At 39.6% G+C, this 18,896-nt stretch overlaps 1 long non-coding RNA gene across 1 annotated transcript in view; it reads right to left on the bottom strand.

The window, feature by feature from the left end:
* Positions 1-18,896, bottom strand: part of LOC118168168 — a 140,329-nt gene that overhangs the window by 76,133 nt on the left and 45,300 nt on the right. The gene's annotated exons all lie outside the window — the stretch shown is intronic.

Consider the following 18,896-nt stretch of genomic DNA (forward strand, 5'->3'; position numbering starts at 1 on the left):
AATCTATGAACTGTGAGGCTTGTTGAAATGTGATGCTTTCTTGTTGTCCTGACCTTAATGTTTTGGATACTCTAAGTCATGATGGATATACTGACCATGATGATTCATTCAAGGTTGTGGGCAGTTTTGTGCACCCAAGACAAGAATGGAAAACATTTATATTCTTCAAATTACCCAGTATTCTGCCATCTATCTGCTGTTTCTCCACAAAGCCTTGGTCTATACTGTTATCTGAGATGCTGTTAGGGCAATTGTGGTAAGAAAAGAAATGCCTGTCTCAAAGTGAGATTCTCAGCTGCTTCCTGCTAATTTTACCCAGTTCTTAAAATGGTCAGGTTATCAGAATATCAGTACTAAGAATTTAGACTTTCAGAGGAAAGATGCAGGATCTCCAACTGCTTGGTGGTGGCTGCTCATTGTGGAGGCCTTTCCCTTCTTTAACTATTATAATAAAGATCATTTGACTCCTTGGTGGTTGCTGATCATGAAAGATAGTGAAATACACTTCAGCATGGAAGAAGACTTCAGACAGGGCCAAGAGCCAAGAGTGAAAGAGCCAGGAGCACCTCTGCAGTGATGCAATTCCTGCAGCAATAACCATCTCTGTGCAGCTGGTGAGACAGGTTTTCATAGGAAGAAATTTCTTTTCTTTTCACAACGGAAGAGCAGAGATTGCTTAAACAAGATGAACACTGGGATCATGCTTTAGCATTAACAGTTTATGGGACATTGGTGTCTACATGGTTTTCTCTGTCCTAATGATAATCACCTGGTGGGGAAGCTGTGGGATCCAATTAAGTTCCGTACAAGGGGAAAAAAAAAAGTCTGGATGTTCTGAAACTGAAATGTTGACATGTTGACAGCCAGCCCCAGGGAATATGCTGAAGGATGAGACATAACTGTTAGAAATGCTGGAGACCAATAGATCTCATGAAAGCTAGTATCACCTGCAAGTACTCAGTCACAGAAATAAAGGTGGGGAACCGGAGTCCAAGAGCACAGTTCTCAATTTTGCATTTTTTTATGAGACAAAGTTGAAAGATCATTTTAAACTAGTATATTTTCTCCTTCAAAGTGGGAAAAAAAACTGTACTCATAAAGAATTTGGATTCAGCTATGCTTCTCCCTCTGCCAGTTCAACCTCATCAATAGCACTAGGAGGGCATGTGTTAGAGCTAGTTGAAGCCAGACATATAAAAAGGTACTGAAAATAAGAAAGTGAGGTGAAAGGTTTATTAAAAACATGCTTAACAAATTGTCAGAGCATTCCATCATATTTTCTCTCTGAATTTAAAGTTCTCCCTTATTTAAACTCATCACTTTGAACATCCTGTTTATTGAGTTTGCTCAAGACAATCTGGTTTTCCCCTACCCTCACAGTTCTGGGAAACTCACAATGGCTTTGTGAATTCCTGCAGTCATATAAGATGTATTGTATATTTTATGATTTGCTTAGTACACTCTGAGCATACTTAATACAGGTAATAAAAGTATACAATGTCTTTTTTGTGTAAACTATCAAATAATTCACAAATATATAAATCATATAAAAGCAAATACAATTTTTCAATCTGTCATTAAATGTCCTATATTTAAAACAAATGCTGGGAAAAAAATATTAAAAGCTTAGGTTTAGAAATTGAAGAGGCACCATGAAAATGAAAATTGCATTTCTCCCTGAAAATCTAGTGCCTGTTATAGTTACAAGCAACTCCTAAAATTACTATAGGTGAAAGAAAAATGTCCTCTATTTCCTGTAGTTTGTTACATTGTGCATTTGACAGCACTTTGTGTGTAGTCATTTATTAAATCAATTTCTCCTCTGCTGAGAAGACTCCTATCAATACCAAGAGGGAACAAAACAAAACAAAAAATTATATGTTTTTAAAAAGAAATTTTGTAAATCATTTCCAAAACATTATAGCTACTCTTAATCCACTGAAATCAATGAATCTATATTGATTATTCTCTCAGAGTCTGTCCTACCCATTAATAAATGGTGTTTATTAAAATCTTTTTACATTAGAACCTATATTTTCAGTACACTAACATTTCTTTAATGTTTTCTTGCCTTTTGGCAAGCTGGGCAGTACATGTGAAATGCAACCAGGAGAAGATGCAGAAGGGTCATACCAGCACAACTGCTATATTTCTCTTTAGCCATCACCTCTGGTCTGTTGAAGGTCTAATTCTAGAGAATCCCAGCCCACCTGTGCCACCAGTCAGCCTCTCTGAAGCAGCATGGATAATGCAAGATGGAGGCAGCTTTCTCCACAAGGACACCATCATGTGCCTCCTGCCTTCTTGGAGTCTTTGGGGAATCCCTCATGGTTTTCAGCTCACTCAACGTGGAGTGTCCCATACAACCTGAGTCTTGTCCACCAGCCACAGAGAGATATCGAAGGTACTGCAGAAACTACATGAAGTCCCTAAAATGAGGTGCCTTCATCTGGAGGCAAATCCCAGCAGGTGCCCCATGATCAGAGCAGGAAATCTGTACTGGGTTTGGCTGGGATGGAATTAACCTTCTCCACAGCAGACCATTTAGTGCTGTGCTTCGAACTTGTAGCTAGAACAGCACTGGTATCACAGAAATATTTTGGCTATTGCTGAGCAGCATTGGTACAGCATCAAGACTCTCTTCAACCCCCCACCAAAAGCCAGTGGGGTGGGGGTGGGCAAGAGGTGAGGAGGAGGGGACATCCCCAGGGCAGCAGATTTAAACTGGACAAAGATATATACCATGTGGTGTCACACTCAGCAATAAATGGTGGGAAAGGAGGGTGGGAGGGGGATGTTTCTCCTTGTGAAAACATGTCTTCCCAAACAACTCCTACGTGCACTGAGGCCCTACTCCCCAAGGTATGGCTGAACATCACTTTCTGATGGGAAGTAGAGAATAATTGTTTTCTCCTTTTGCTTCTGCATGTTTGTTTTTCTAATATTTTAAATAAACTTCTCCTTATCTCAACCCATGAGACTTTTTTTCATCACATTTTCTTCTCCTGTTATTTTGCGGAGGGGAAGCAAGACAGTGACATGGTGGAATTTGTCTGTCAGTGTGGACGCACCACGGTCATTTTTGGTGCACAAGGTGGAGCACACGGAATCTGAGATAAGGATGATAACTGGGAATTGTAACAGGCAAGACATGGACTGGACCTTGTTAAAGACAGCAATAATTGTGAAGAATTCATGTTGTTGTAATGTGGTAAAGGGATGAAGGGTGATGTCTGTAAATTGTTCCCACAGCAAGGAGGTGATATAAGGGATGTTTTATCCATGGCACGCACTGTAAAGTTCAAGTATGTCCATGATATTATTGAAGACACACTTACTGTTCCCCTTCTGATTGTATATGGAAGAAGAAAGAAGAAAAGAAGAAAAAAAAGAACACTGAAAGCTTAGTAGTGAGGAAATAAAATTTGTCAAGAGGACACTATTTCAATGTGACACTGTATCTGCAGAAACATATTTTCCAGCTTGCTATTGAAATTCTATAATCTGAATAGGAGAAGTACAAATGAGTTGGAAAGAAAAACAAATCTTTTGAATTGCACTTCATTTATCACTTCAAAATTATAATGATTGACTGTGATCCATAACAGACGGATCATTACCTCAAACTGTAATAAATCCTCAGCTTTCAAGTCAAAGCAGTTGTGGAGTAGAAGCACAACTAAAACCTCTGTGTTATGGACATTTCATATTATTCAGGATGTACTTGGAGCAAAACACGATACAATTATCATAGTTTTATGCAAAGTTGTGACTACAGTTGAAGGTCACCAGGAACTAATATCCAATGGAATTTATTCTCTGCTTTCCAAGGGAGTGCAAAGGCTTGGGCTTGTTGGGTGAACATTAACTGGCAGGTCTGAAGTCAAGTGTGCTCAGCAAAGCTGCCTTCACCTCCAATAGTCACAAGCACAGTTCCTCAGTACAATTATATAGTCATGTGAGATAGATCTAGCTATGTTTTCAACTGGTTTTGTGTGTTTTAGGCTTCCTGCTAGAATACTGAATTTCTTCCATGGGATTTCAATAGTTTTTTTGTTTTGTTTTGTTTTGTTTTGTTTTGCCCAGAAGGTATTTAGACCTTTTGTATTAATGACTTACAACACAATCTATCAAACAATAGAGGTATGGGACATCTTGAATCTACAGCATACCTGAGACTAGAAATTCATAAGGGCAAGCCCAAGTGGAGATCCAGTGGGCTGGAGGAAGAAGGGATCCCTACCATGAACATCAAATGCCTCCTGAGGTATTCACCAGGACTTGGATGACTTGCTGTAAGCAACCCCATGATCTCCCCCATCCTGCCTGAGGAAGGCACAAGCTGTTGAAGCTGGTGAAGGGCCTAGACCACAAGTCCTGTGAGGAGCAGCTGAGGGAACTGGGGTTGTTTAGTCTGGAGAAGAGGAAGCTCAAGGGAGACCTCATTGCTCTCTACAACTACCTGAAAGGAAGCTGTGGGGAGCTGGTGGACAGTCTCTTCTCACAGGTAACTAGTGATAGGACTAGAGGGAATGGCCTCAAGTTGTGCCACAGGAGGTTTGGGTTGGAAATGAGGAGACATTTCTTCTCAGAGGAAGCAGTCAGGCATTGGGAGAGGTTTTCCAGGGAAGTGGTGGAGTCACCATCCCTGGGTGTGTTTAAGGAAATGTTGAATATGGTACTTAGGGACATGGTTAGTGGGTGACATTGGTGGTAGGGTGATGGTTGGACCAGATTATCTTGAAGGTCTTTTCCAGCCTTAATGATTCTATTGTTCTATGATTCTTGAGAGCAAGGTAAACCTGACACCAGAGAAAAGGGGCAGATATATTAGTAGAGGTTTTTTCTTCAAAGATTTTTAGTGTGTGAGGCTTTTTTTTTCATATCATCATGGATATGAGTATCTGTATCTAAAAACTTTTGCTGAATTTTGATTATTTGGATATTTCTTACACTAACAATAAATTCTTTGCTCTATACATATACAGTGTGTTCCCTATTGACCCAAACCCAGATTCTCAGTATATCAGAAGGAACAGAAACAAAGATGGGAAAGGACCACAGAAACACCATATACTTGAAGGGCTGTGATTTGGACCCAAATGCAGCTGCTGAGGTTGACTGGATGGATGCCCTCAATAGCATTTGCTGTGCTGAGGAACAGTCTGCATGCAGGGAGGTCATGAGAAGAAGACATACAGAGAGGCACCTAGTCAGACAGTTGTGCATGGAATCCATGAGCTTCAGGAATAGCAGGGGCTGTCCAGGTTTCTCCAGGAGTGGTCCAGAAAGGGAGGAAGTAGGGTAGGGAAGAGACATTTTAGGGTTTTGGTCTTGTCTTTTCTCTGCAGCACCCAGTATAGGTGTCTGGGACCAGAAAATAACTGAAAAATGCTTCCCAAAGCAAAAACCTTTCTGTTATCCCTCGGCAAAGCCACTCCATCCCTTGGAGACAACTGTATCATGAATGCTTTGGCTGGTATTCTGCAGGGATTAATTCTTTCTCCTCTTTTTTCATCAGTATTTCCCTGAATAAAGTTCTAGATACTGGTGTATAAATCAAACACACAGGGAATATTAGTTCCATCCTTATAAAGAACAATTTACTGTGATCTGTTTGTCTGAAACTTCAGTGCATGATGGTTTTTTGCCTGTTCCTGTGCAAATGATACTGTAAATCACCCAACCAAGCAGAAATTTCTCAGCACTCTCTTTATATTTTACCTGTGCAGGAGCAGGGATTTTTCACTTGCAATATCATTTCCATCTCTGTGTAGTGAGTCTGCAGTTTGAGCACCTGACCTTGCATCTGCAGCGAGCTCTGCTGGGCTCAGCTCTGCACTGGCTCTCTGCTGGTGAAGACAAATGACTCCCCTGTCCAAGGACCCAAAGGCCCACCACACAGGCAGAAACTGCTTAAACACCTGCCAGGGATGTTTGTCTTCACAGATTTCTCTCATCTTCACAGACTTGTCTTGTGGACATCTACCTCTCACACCATCAACCTTTCCACTTGAATTTCCAGGATGTTCCTCTGACAGTTCTGACCTCTTTGGGAAATAAGAAAAAACAGCCTCAAGGACTCCTACAATGTGCTCTTTGTAGCTCCAGGGGCTTCACAAAATAAGACAAATATTTCCCAGAATCAAGCCCATGTAGGTTTACTTTAAGCTTGTGCACTTAATACAACAAAGATGGTGAAGGACTACAGTAGCAATTTGGCTTTGCTGAGAGAAAGAGAGAGAGATCGGTTACCATGTTATTCATCAATAGAAACAAATAACTTTAAAATATAGATGACCTCATTTTTTAAGGGCCTATTGCAGGGGTGGTTGCACATTTTTCCTGCAACACTGGTTGCATAAACAGCACTGGGAGAATGATCATGAAAAGTCTATGCATGTAAAAGAAGCATGATTAAGATTTTGCATTGTGGATGCTATAACCCTTTTAAGTGCCTCCTAAAGCCTAAGGACAAATAATGGTAGAGTAAGGGACTGTATAAGAAATGTTACATGGAATTATTCTATATGTCCATCTTGTGGTTGTGCTTGGTTCTTCACTCAATTCTACATTAGAAATTACTGGAAACAAGCCTTTTCATTGTAGCTGCTTGCTAGACAGCAGTCTATGGTTTAAATTATTATATCCTCTTTTCTTTATTTCCAATATATATCACATTGACCAGTGGCAAGGAGCAAAATAACAGAAGAAAAGCATTTGGAAATGACATGCAGAAAAAGGCACCATAGTTTCCTCCAATTTCTATCACTAGAACATCTCATCTGGCAACAAAAAAATAAAACTTTTGACAGAAGGTGGGAGATACAGCAGACAGGACTAGCACCAAAACCAGTGGTGAAAAAGGAGAGAAAGAAGTCCATGGTGTTTACTTCATGGAGAAGTTAATATACAATTATTTTTTACACAAGATCCTTCTCAGGAACTCTGGATCCATATTTATTGTCATAGCTAATTAACTAACCACAGATTCAGATTTAGCATGAGGAGTCCATTCTCTAAGAGATAATCCATTGCAATTACATTAGAGAATTATATTCAACTTGCAGAAGAGAAGGAAAAAAAATGTATTTCATCATACCAAACCTAGAACGACATAATACCTTATACAGCAGAAGGCAATGTCATCACCGACAACAAACAAGCTGCTGATCACTGATCCTACCACCTGCCCCACCAGTTTTGACCTTTTACACTGCCAAAAACTGCTCCTAGAATGATCCACGACAGCATGCTGTCAGTCTTCACAGACTCCAACTCGTCAACCCATGCTGCAGCTCTGGGTAAGTACAAGTGACAAAACACTGCAAATACATCAGCTGTTGCTTGGCTTGGCAAGCCTCATTGAGGAACCATGAAGGTATTTAGGTGAGAGATATAAATTCAGTGAGATATGGAGGCCTTAGCAATTTTATTGACTTAGACCTTAGCACTTTGCCCTGTTAAGGTTTGTATATCTCATTAGGCTTTCTTTCAGCTGTTAACCTGCCTATCTACTCTTCATAACACCAACACTTACTGCCAGTCCTTCTGATTTATATTTGCCCAACTTGCAGCCTGACAAAGTCTTCAGTCATTAGCTGAAATGCTTGGGTCCTTTAGGTCCTTTAATATTTTGTAAAAATCCTTTTAGTTGTGTTTTTAAAAAATAAAAATAAAAAATAAAAAAAAAAAAGCTTTTGCTTTTCATCTAAGAGCAAGCCCCAATTTGTCAGTATCTATCTGGCAGTTATGTGTTCAGGAGTGAACACAATGTGCTGGTTGAGGTTATACCACAGTGATAGAAAGAAGAAATATAACTACAATGCTCTGAAACATGCCACCTTTAAACATGAAACACTGAATCACTCTGGCCTTTTTTCTGCTGCAAAATTACCTAAAGGTCCTTTCCAGCACAATCACTTTCTTCTACTTCATCTTGCCACTGAGCCAAGTGGTTTCAGACTATTTCTGAAATTTCCTCTTTCATATTTTCAAATTGTAATTACTAACCTGATTTTTTTTTTTTTGATCCTGAAGATATGTAAAGATTCTCAGATGATGTATTCTGTCATAAACATATTAGCTGAAGTGCCGCTATGACAATTCAAACTGGCTGAGAATCTACCCTAAATTGTTGCAGTGCATGCTCTTGATGTTAATCAAGATAAAGATGGCTATGGGGATAAATCATTTTTCATGTACTTTGCTGAAAAGGAAGCTCAGCTCCAGCAACAAAATTTCCCAGTAGCAAAAAATTTGGAGTGAGATTTCTCTTTAGTCATCAACACTTGCTCAAATAAAAAATAAAAATAAGAAGCATGTGTGCATCCACAGACACGTATTATATATGTGTATTTTAATGGCCATGATATTCTCCAAGAATGCCATTCTGCAAGCTGCAAGAGTCATGTAGGAATTCCACCTTGCACTTTACAAGTACTCATTGCTTATCAGTGCACATCCAAGCAGAAACCACTAACTACGGGTTATTACATTTAATCTTTGGTATTATATTAATCATATTCCAAGATAAACAAAATGTGTAGAAAACTAATTACAGTATTTGTTAACTTATAACCAGCTAACACGTTCTCCCATGTGCATGCATTTCTCTTACTGCGTACTGTTTTAATTAATTATTACTTTCTGAATTTAGGAACAAACATTACACAAATCAAAAATAAATAAGCACAGAATTTTAATCTCCTCCCCTTTTCAAATTAGAAATTCCCAACCTGATAAACCTCTGAAAGCTCTCTGATTTTCGGCTAAGTTGCTTTGAATTATCATAGCCCTGTTCTGGGCCTATGACATGGCTTCCTTCAACAATATTTCTGACAGTTTAATGCTGAAAGCCTGCTAACACCTCCTCCCTTTGTTAATTCTAGGATCACAGAGACCACTTTCCCCACTTGTCTTAGTCAACACAGAGTTGTCAAAACAGATCGAGATTTGATTGCTCAAAACTTTCCTTCACACAGCCTTGGGCAGTCCCAGTTTTTCTCATGCCTGACACTTTACTGATGAATAAGATATCCCTTCTTCCAAGGCACTTGCATTTATAACATATATAATCAGAATAACATTTTTTTTAGGGAAACAAAGAATAACGTTGAAGGGGATGCCTAAATTATAAAACTTACTGGTTTTCTGTTTGCAAAATAGCTGCAAAAACTTTTTTTTTTTTTTTCCTTGAAAATTGCTCATTTTCTCAAGCATCCAGTACTGGTATTGAAATATTCTTCATTGCTTGTACATAGAATTGGGTTACAGAACACTTCAACAGAAAAAAAAAAAAAAAAAAAAAAAAAAAAAAAAAAAACTTTTGCTGAAAAGGCAGCATGACACTAAACTCTAGGGTAGTTATTCTATATTTTTTTCAGTATCTGCCTTGAGCTAGAGCAAAAATCACTTTGCTTTTGCTTTTCTATATCTAGTTTTCCTTTTGTAAAAATAGAGGTAATAATCCACTATCTATTCATAAGTGCAGTTTTAGCACTGTAGTTCACAGCACCCTATTTTACATTTATCTGACAATACTGTGGGATTTTAAGATGCTGTAAATGTAGCCTTAAAGTTCTGTCAAAATACCTTAATAAGAGTAACACAGCAGCTAAGATTCTCTTCCTTCATAGTATTAAGCGTCCCCAAAGAAGGACAAGGGAGGAATGTGTGGAGCCACACAGCCACTGAAATCTAATTGCTGTATAGGTGCAGTCTCTTTAAAGTTGGCACATCAGAAGCAGCCCACTTTAAAGCCAATGATAAAACTGCACTAATTCACCTTAAGTGGAATGAAGTTTTAGCCTGCACAAAAATAAAAAACAATTAATCATAATTAATTAGAATTCTGTACAGAATTCATCTTTTTTTGCAATATCCTATATAGCAACTTAAGAAAAATGTAGGAAATAAGATGAGTATCTAGAGAATGTCACTGAGTAATCTTAAGAAATCCTAGGCTTTATTCAGTGGTAACTCATGTAGGAACATATCTAACTAACTTTTACTGTTATGATTCACTTCACTGACTCTTAGAAGTACCTTAATCCTACAGACGGACCAGCTGAGTTCAGTGCAATGTGAATCGGACTGTATGAAAGCGCTACAATCAAAGCCCCATTCTGATGTCATTGGAGTACACTTTAGTGTATGTTATTTTGTTCATTTCAGAAACCATATCCATTTTTAAATCAATTTCATTTCTCCAGTGTCTTGCATATTGCATTTTGGAAAAAATAATGTACAAATAGAATTAAAAGAATATTAGTTCAAGAAACTAAATTCTGAACAATTTTAACTTAAAAGAAGAATCCATAAACTCAAATTTCCAGAGCAGTCAGAGTAAAGATAAATGAAATATTAAATGTACTCAAAACATCTTGCATTTTGATTCTATGACCATTTGATTCTAAGACAAACATCCCACAATCAATACAACCTTCATGAATATATTAAACTGTGTTTCCAGTCCAATTTAATAAGCTCCCAAAACATTTTGCTCCAGATATTGAAGTCATTTCAGCTGTAACTCTACAGTAGTTTATCATATTTAGTAGAACTCCATTTGAAGTTTAGAGGTTGGGTTTAAAATATATGAACAATTCATGTTCTTATAAATGCAAACTACTGGAAATATAGCATAACTTTCATACTGATCTTCAAAGCTATCTTATAAGTCCCTGGTTGCATACATCCTTCTGCATGTTGAAGAGCAACTTACCTTTCTTTTGGACCATAAGAGGGGTAGCAGAAGACTTGTGCTGGTAAAGAGGCTGAAGAAGAGTCCCACACCCTCATCAACAGGAGGAAGTAGATCAACTGGGGATCAACTTGGCTATGTTCCCCCAGCGTACAGCTGCATATGCCTTTCCCTCATCCACTAAGCGTGTCACCTTGTCATAGAAGGAGATCAGGTTCATCAAGCAGGACCTGCCCTTCGTAAACCCATGCTGACTAGGCCTGATCGCCTGCTTGCCCTGCAACTGCCGCATGATGACACCCAAGATAATCTGCTCCATGAGCTTCCCTGGCACTGATGTTAAACTACCAGGCCTATAGTTCCCCGGGTCTACCCTCCGGCCCTTCTTATAGATGGGCGTCACGTTTGCTAGCCGCCAGTCAGCTGGGACCTCCCCCGATAGCCAGGACTGCCGATAAATGATGGAAAGCGGCTTGGCCAGCTCCTCTGCCAGTTCTCTCAGTACCCTTGGGTGGTAATACCTCTCATAGCTCAAGAAAGCACAGTAGTCTTTTGTAGGTGAAGGAAGGAACTGTTTTTTTGTGGTTGCATGTGGACACATTTTTGGAATTATATGCCATCTGTGGACTGTCTCAAGCCATATGAGCAGAAGCTGAGGCTACTGGAATAATGAGAGCTAAGTCATGCTGACTATGATATTGGGTAGTGTCAGCCTTGTCCTGCAGTTGATTTGTGTCCTTAAACTTAATCTAATGGGATAAATATTTTTTTTCCTCTGTTCATCCATTCCACCACTGACCCTTTCTATTCCTTCCATCAACCCTTTGTCTGGCACTGACCATCTAAGTTCAGAAGTCCAAAAAAGCTCCCAGATGCTCAGGGATCTTCACAAACCTGACTTGGCAGCTCATGCACACCAAGAACTTTGTCTCTTTTGAGATCTTTCCATATACATTACGTATACTCACAATCATCTTAATAATATGGCATTTCCTCCATACCTAGTAATAATATAAAGAATGTTACCACCTATGATTTTATCCCTATTTTTCTTTATGTATGTTGTTTTGCTTTAAGGGTAAAAGTAGTACAGTAAACTAATAATAGGATTGTTTTCCCATTAAAAAAAAAAAAAAAAAAAAAAAAACTAATATCTGACTACAGTGAAGTACCAGCCTCTCCTAGTCCAAATTGACCATGAAATATCAAATAAACACGCTAATTTTGGATGAGACTGTAGTTCTAATAAATCTGAAAACTTCTGTCAATGCACAGATCAGTGATGACACATTGTTCAAAACATGACAATATTTTTTAGGAAAAATAGTTTTTTAGCAATCTTTACTAGAACACAAACAATTACCTTATGTTATCTAGTCTTTGCCTGACAGTTTTAAAATGTAGCTCTATAACTGTCTTTTATTTTTATTAGTCTTTTATGAATTAAGTTACAAATTACCTGCCAGGCAATTCTATTATTTATAGATTTATGTAACTCATTTTTCTGATATATGTTAAACGTTTGCTCATATGTTGTATCGTGTTGCTTTTTTGATATTAAAAAAAAAAAAAAAAAAAAAAAAAAAGAGAGAGAGAGAAACAGAAACAGATATTGGATTATTTTAAGCGACTGTCTATCACATAGAAATAGAGAAGCCCAAGACTTGTGTTGATCAGGTGCTCCACTGTATTTCTTTCTTTACTTTTAAAATAATGTTTCTTTTCAGTGCTGGACTTTTTTATTTTTTTTACTGAAGTAAGGCAAAGTGTTGCCATCTCCAACCATTCACCTACAGGGCTAATGAAAAGCATTTGTTCCTGAAAAATTCAGAGATCCCATAAAATAAATAGATAGATAGATAGATAGATAGATAGATAGATAGATAGATAGATAAGAGAGAGAAAGAGAGAGAGAGAGAACATATCCCTGATGATCTGATCCCTTAATTTTAGGAACAGTATATTTTTCCTAATATCAGTTACATTTAACATGCTGTGGCGGGCTTACTCGGGTGGGCAGCCGAGTTTCACCACGGCCGCTCTCTCACTCCCCCTCCTCAAAGGGAAAGGGGGAGAAAAAATACGATGAAAAGGGCTCAAGGTTTGAAATAAGGATGGGGAGATCTCTCAACAATAATCGCAATGGGCAAAATAGACTCGGAGTAGGGAAATAGTAAGATTTAGTGCCTATTACTAACAAGTTAGAGAAGTGAGAAACAAAGGAAAGAAACCAAAAGCACCTTCCCCCCATCCGCCCTCTTTCACCTCCTCCCCCCGAGCGGCACAGGGGAACAGGGGAGTGAGGGTTATGGTCAGTCTATAGTGTTTCTTCTCCTCTGCTCCTTCACAGTCACTCTCGTCCCCTGTGCTGTGGGGTCCCTCCCACGGGATGCAGTCCTTGCTGAACTGATCTGGCATGGGCTACCCACAGGCAGCAGCTCTTCAAGAACTGCTCTAGATATGGGTCCGTACCACGGGGTCCATTCCTCAGGAGCAAACTGCTCCAACCTGGGTCCCTCACGGGCAGCAGCTCCTGCCAGGTCACCTGCTCCTGCGTGGTCTTCTCTCCACAGCCTGCAGGTCCGGCCCAGAATGTACTCTGGCAGGGGTCCTCCACAGGCCACAGCCTCCATCGTTGCAGGTTCACCTGCTCCACCATGGTCTCCTCCACGGGCTGCAGAGTGGAACCCTGCTCCACCGTGGTACTCCATGGGCTGGAGGAGGTCAGCCTGTTTCACCATGGTCCTCACCACAGGCTGCAAGGGGCTTCTCGTCGGGCACCTGGAGCACCTCTCCCTCTCCTTCTTCACTGACCTTGGCACCTGCAAGGCTGTTCCTCACTCCTCTCATTCTCCCAGCTGCTGCGTGGTGCAGCTTTTTTTTTTTTTTTTTTTTTTTCTTCCCTGTCTTAAATATGCTCTCACAGAGGTGCAAACATCGCTTATTGGCTCAGCTCTTGTTAGCAGCGGGACCCTTACCAAACATGGGGCAGCTTCTAGATTCTTCTCACAGAAGCCACCCACCCCTACGGCCCCCTGCTACAAAAACCTTGCCATGTGAACCCACTACACATGCTGCAAGAAGAGACCTACAGTAAGAGCACCAATTGTGCCTTGCAGCCTGGATCATATTGAGGAGAGCAAAGACATTTGTGACCCTACAGTGGAGGGGCATGATACATTCATCTGTGCCACCAACCCAATCCACCAGCCAAGGAAGGAGTAAGAGCCTTCAGTTCTCGAGCTGACTGTCAAATTTCATTTTCTTTTTCCTTTAAGATGCTGATATTCTGCTGAGGAATCATTTCTGAATATAAGATTGTAATTCTCACCTGGTCATACCCAAGACCAAAGAACTCCAAACTTTTCCCCTCTCCCACTGTGCAAGTCAGTCAGAGCTTAGCCCTAAAAGGATGTCTTCTCCAGCAAAGCAGTGTGAAACTAGCAGAGACCAGTTTTAAATGAGGTATCTCTGGAACCAGCGGCCGCCTCTTTCAACACAAGGTACCTCACAGCACGATTTAACCTATGCTTTGGCCTGCTGCCAGCTCCTGCATCTCTAATTTAAAGCAAGTCTGGATGTTTCTCTGCTGCATAGCAATTTCCTCCGTAGCTGTGAGATGAAACTCCCATAAGCAATAGAAGATATACTGGGGATTAAAAACTTCCACGCCCTAAGTGGCAGTGCATGCACTAAGTCATCTCTCACCAAGGAGACGTTGTGTGTCATCCATGCAGCAGAGGCTATCATTTCTACCTACGTCAGAGGGTACAGTAATAAAATTGTGAAGACTCAGAAAGCAATATTTTTAGTGACTTATTTTGATACTTTCAAAACCCAGTGTTTTACATTTTAGATGGAAAGACCCAATATAAATAGCCATCTTTACGATCTGTTTTCTGAGAGCAACCATGACTGCAACCTCCCCTTAGCCAGTCAAAACAACTGTTCTCCATACCAAATTGCCATTTTTCATTGCACTCCTGTGCCAAACAGGATCTTTCTCCCCTTTCAGGGGAGAGAAAAGGTGGCATCGAGAACTGAAAGGATCATCAAGTCTGGTTTTCTTTTGAAATCACAGGCAGTATGATGTACAAATCCCTCACATGATGGGCTCCTTCAGCCAGCTGAATGAGGTGCCCTTGTTGCTGGAAGGCCAAAGGCTTCAGGTGACCCTATGCAGCCACTCTGCAGCTCTCTGCGTATTTGAGATGTATGAGGTGAGTGCAGGGAGATTTCAAAAAGGCACACTCTTGTGCAGCACAAAAAAGTGTAAGCACAAAAAAGTGTAGATAGTCAATTCATATGCTTACATAATTTAGACACAAAAGTCTGGCATAGAGCCACAGCAGCCTTTGGTCTTACAACACAAATTTGAAATGAAGAAGGTAAGATCATCTCTTCCTGTACAAAGAACTACAGAAAACAGTAAAAAATGCAATAATGTTAAGAATTACTCAGAATTACTACTAGGTGGGTTGCAGGGATACATATCTAGTAGCTACACACCTGGCAGGGGCATTCTTTGCAAAAGGCTTGGATCTCAGCATTTCATCCAGGTTTGGGACATTCAATGTCTCTGCAAAGCTGATATTGTTTATCCCAACACAACTTCACAGAAGCATTGCTGTCCTTGCAGCTCTCTCTGCCCCAGCTGCACAACTGAAACACACAAAAAAATGTTAGCATCAAGAAGCTGTGGATTAATTCCTATATCTACATTTCACAACTTTATTACTCTTACCTAAATTACTTCTGTTGAACTCCATCTCCTCCCTACACAATTCTACTAAAAATATATAGAAGTCATTCACATTTTTTATGCCCTGAATAATCCTAAGAGCACTCTGATGCCTCCAAGGCTTGATCTTATATTTATGTTTCCCTTGAAAAGAGCTAAGGTCCCACCTGAACTTTATGGTGTCTATCAACCTCATCAGCCCTTATGATAGGTGAATCTAATGTCCCAGAAAAGTCTTGGGCCATCCTGTCTGCCTGATGCTAGTGTTATGGGATAGAGGTGGCAAAAACTGGATGTAGAGAAACATTGTCCATCTCCATGGTACCCCATACCTTCTTTTTATCCCAGGAAAATGAACAAAACTACTATTGACCAGCTTCAAAGGCACCCTGGTAGATAAGCTGTATTAAAATGTCCATCCTGGATGCTGTTGCTGCCCAATGGGCTAGACATCGCTGGGACTTTCCTGCTAAGAAAAGACTGGCAGACTACCACAGGCTCAGGGACAGCACACTTCACTCAACCACCCTCCTCCAGCAAATACTGACCAGTGAGTGAATTTGCTAACTATTTCACACCTCAGTGACTCAGAGCAGCCATCTGCTGCAGGGAGTTCCTGAAGCAGCTAGGAGCTGTAAAGATGGACAAAAGTAACCCACTGGATGCTTGCCAAAATCCCCATAGTGCTTCAGGCAGTCTCTATTTAGCTGATGCATACTTGGCAGATTTGCCTGAGACTTTTCCATTAATACCTTTCACAGTTTGAGAATCTCTGCTATATCAGCACAAAATCTTCCCTCAGCCACTAAAAATGCACCCTGGTTCCTTGGGCAAATGCCTCTGAGACCAAATCTGTCTGCTCCCTATTGCACACTCATTGGCACTTATATCTTTTCTTAGGTGTGATGTTCAGTGTTGTTTATAGTGCTCTAGGTGCAGTCTAACTACTTTATATACAATAATACTATCTTCTCTGATTGATATTGTATTTCTAGCAGTTCTGTTTGCCTTCTCCTATACAGAAGCACAGTGGGTTGAAGGCCATGGGGAATATCTCCACAATAACTCCCTAAATTTATTTCAAACTCCTGGTAACACACTGCAGTGACATTCTATTTGTTACCTCATTGGCTTCTTTGCTATTCTACATTGTCTCTTAGAAAAAGGCATTTAAATGATTTAAACCCTCTGAGCTGAGCTTCATTGTTCTTCATTATTTGCTGTATTTCCTGCATTAGTATCATATCCACAGCTGAAAATTCAACTCTCAATAGCATTAGGTAAACCATTAAAAATAACAGAAAGCTGAGGTGGGTACATTGATCCTTGTGATCCTTTATGCTTTCTATTTACAGTTAATCAGTTCCATCCTTTCCTACAGAGGACTTTTATTTTCTTGAGCAAATGTTCTTTCTTCTTCCAAGACTTAGGCATTACAAGAATTTCTTCTGTTCTTGCCCCTGGCAATATTTTTTTTTTCTCCATAGCAGATTTTTTCTTCTCTGCAGCAAGATAGAGGCAATGACTTGTGCAGTATTCATCAAAATGGGTATTTGGAACATGCAATAGCCACTCAGTGATACTGGAACAGAGGTGGTTTTAATCCATCTATCTAAACACAGACTTAAGATGATTTATACCCATAAATTACAGTAGAATATAAACCAGATCTGATAAAGTAGAATTTAAAAACTAAACCTCTAATTTAAAAAAAAAAAAAGAAAAAAAAGAAAAGAAAAAAAAAAAGAGGAAAAAAAAAAGTTTCTTTGCAAGCAAGGATGTGTTTGGAGGCAGGGGGATTCTCCTACAGAACGTCTTTCTTAGCTAATGCCACCATTCATCATGACCAAGATGCTTGAACTTCTAGAGCAGAAATTTGGTAACCAAAGGTTACCACAGTGGGAGAACAAATTTTCAGAAACCTAAGATTTTTTTAATATGCCTTAATAGAAATATGAGTCAATAAACTGTCCACCAAGATTTCCACTTGTTAAAATGGTATTGAAACTCCAGATAGAGTCGTCCTTAGTAGACCAATAAAAAAATGCACTTGTTAACCTATACCTTTCTGTACTCTATTCCCTCCTGCCTTTATGTATTTGTGGTAGTCATACTGCAATTCAGTATATTAGAGACCAAGGCAACAGGACTCTGATTGTAGATGTGTCTACCCAGCCTTCCTGAGAAACAAAACAAGTTTCTCTTCAGGACCAGCTATGCATCATTTGTTTCCAATGCCAAAGACTATGTCTTTAATCTTCAAAACAACTAAAAATCAAGCCCAATTATATTAAAGATGAAATTCATATATTAGAGTCACTACAATATTTGCACTCCCCAGGAAATGAGGCAGATCAGAGTGCCCATAATGAATTATATCAGAGCCAGCTAGCCCAGCCACATGACAAGCTTTGAATGGAAATGAAACATATCTGGTTTGCCTTGTTTAAGCAACTGTTACAGAACATTTCCCTTCAGGAAAGACATTTCCACAAACACAATTTTTAGCAGAAAAAATAAATAAATAAATAAATAAATAAATAATAAAAAATCCCAGTGCTCTCTTCCCCTTCCACAACCAAAAAGGAAATTGACCAAATCTAAAACAAAATTTGATCCCAAATAATTTTTAGTAAGAAAAGGGGTGATTGGGAATTTATGTATACAGAATCATAGAAATAAGGCTGAAAGGGATCTTGACTGGTCATTTTCTAAAACAGCATGTGATTATCTGTCTATTTGGTAGTACTCTCTTCCTGCCAATGAGTTTACATGGAAAGTAAGTAAGTAAGTAGATGATGTCCTGTGGTGGATGGTAGTATAGTGGTAGTACAGCTTTAAGACTGTACTTTTTTCTAAAACTTTAGTCCACAGGAATTTGTTGCTTTGCTCTTTGGAACCCCATTTATTGGACCATAATCCTTACCGAGGCCCTATATTTTTTAAAGAATACCACAGTGATCACGCCAGTATTTGGGGAGCACCTACGTTGGTGTGTAAGGCCAAGTATTCCATCTCAGTCATTATCATAGCAGGGAGAAAAAAAAAAAAAAAAAAAAAAATCACCCTACGGAGAGTTGCCTGAATAATTCTATACCTAACCTTTTCAGTGACATATTTTACAGGCTTCTCGTACCTGGAAAGCAACTAGCTAGGTAGTCCCTTTGAGGACTTAACTAAATAACCTGGAAAATTGTAATTTAATATGGCAGAGAAACTTCTTCAGTGACCAGTTAGATCAGTTTTCATCACCAGAAAATACCTTGCTGTCAGGGTGCTGCAAGGGGTGGCTGTTTCTGAAGGGAAGGGAGATGGCAGCCATGCCCATCCCCATGGGGTGACATCCTGCAGGTTGCAAATGTGGTACATAGAACCAGGGCTTGGTAACAGGGTCCAAAAACAGCCACTGGTATGGTAAGCAGTGACCTAGAGTCAACGTCTCTCCAGGGA

This window comes from Oxyura jamaicensis, chromosome 1 (genome assembly GCF_011077185.1).
Source record: "Oxyura jamaicensis isolate SHBP4307 breed ruddy duck chromosome 1, BPBGC_Ojam_1.0, whole genome shotgun sequence".
Taxonomy (NCBI): domain Eukaryota; kingdom Metazoa; phylum Chordata; class Aves; order Anseriformes; family Anatidae; genus Oxyura; species Oxyura jamaicensis.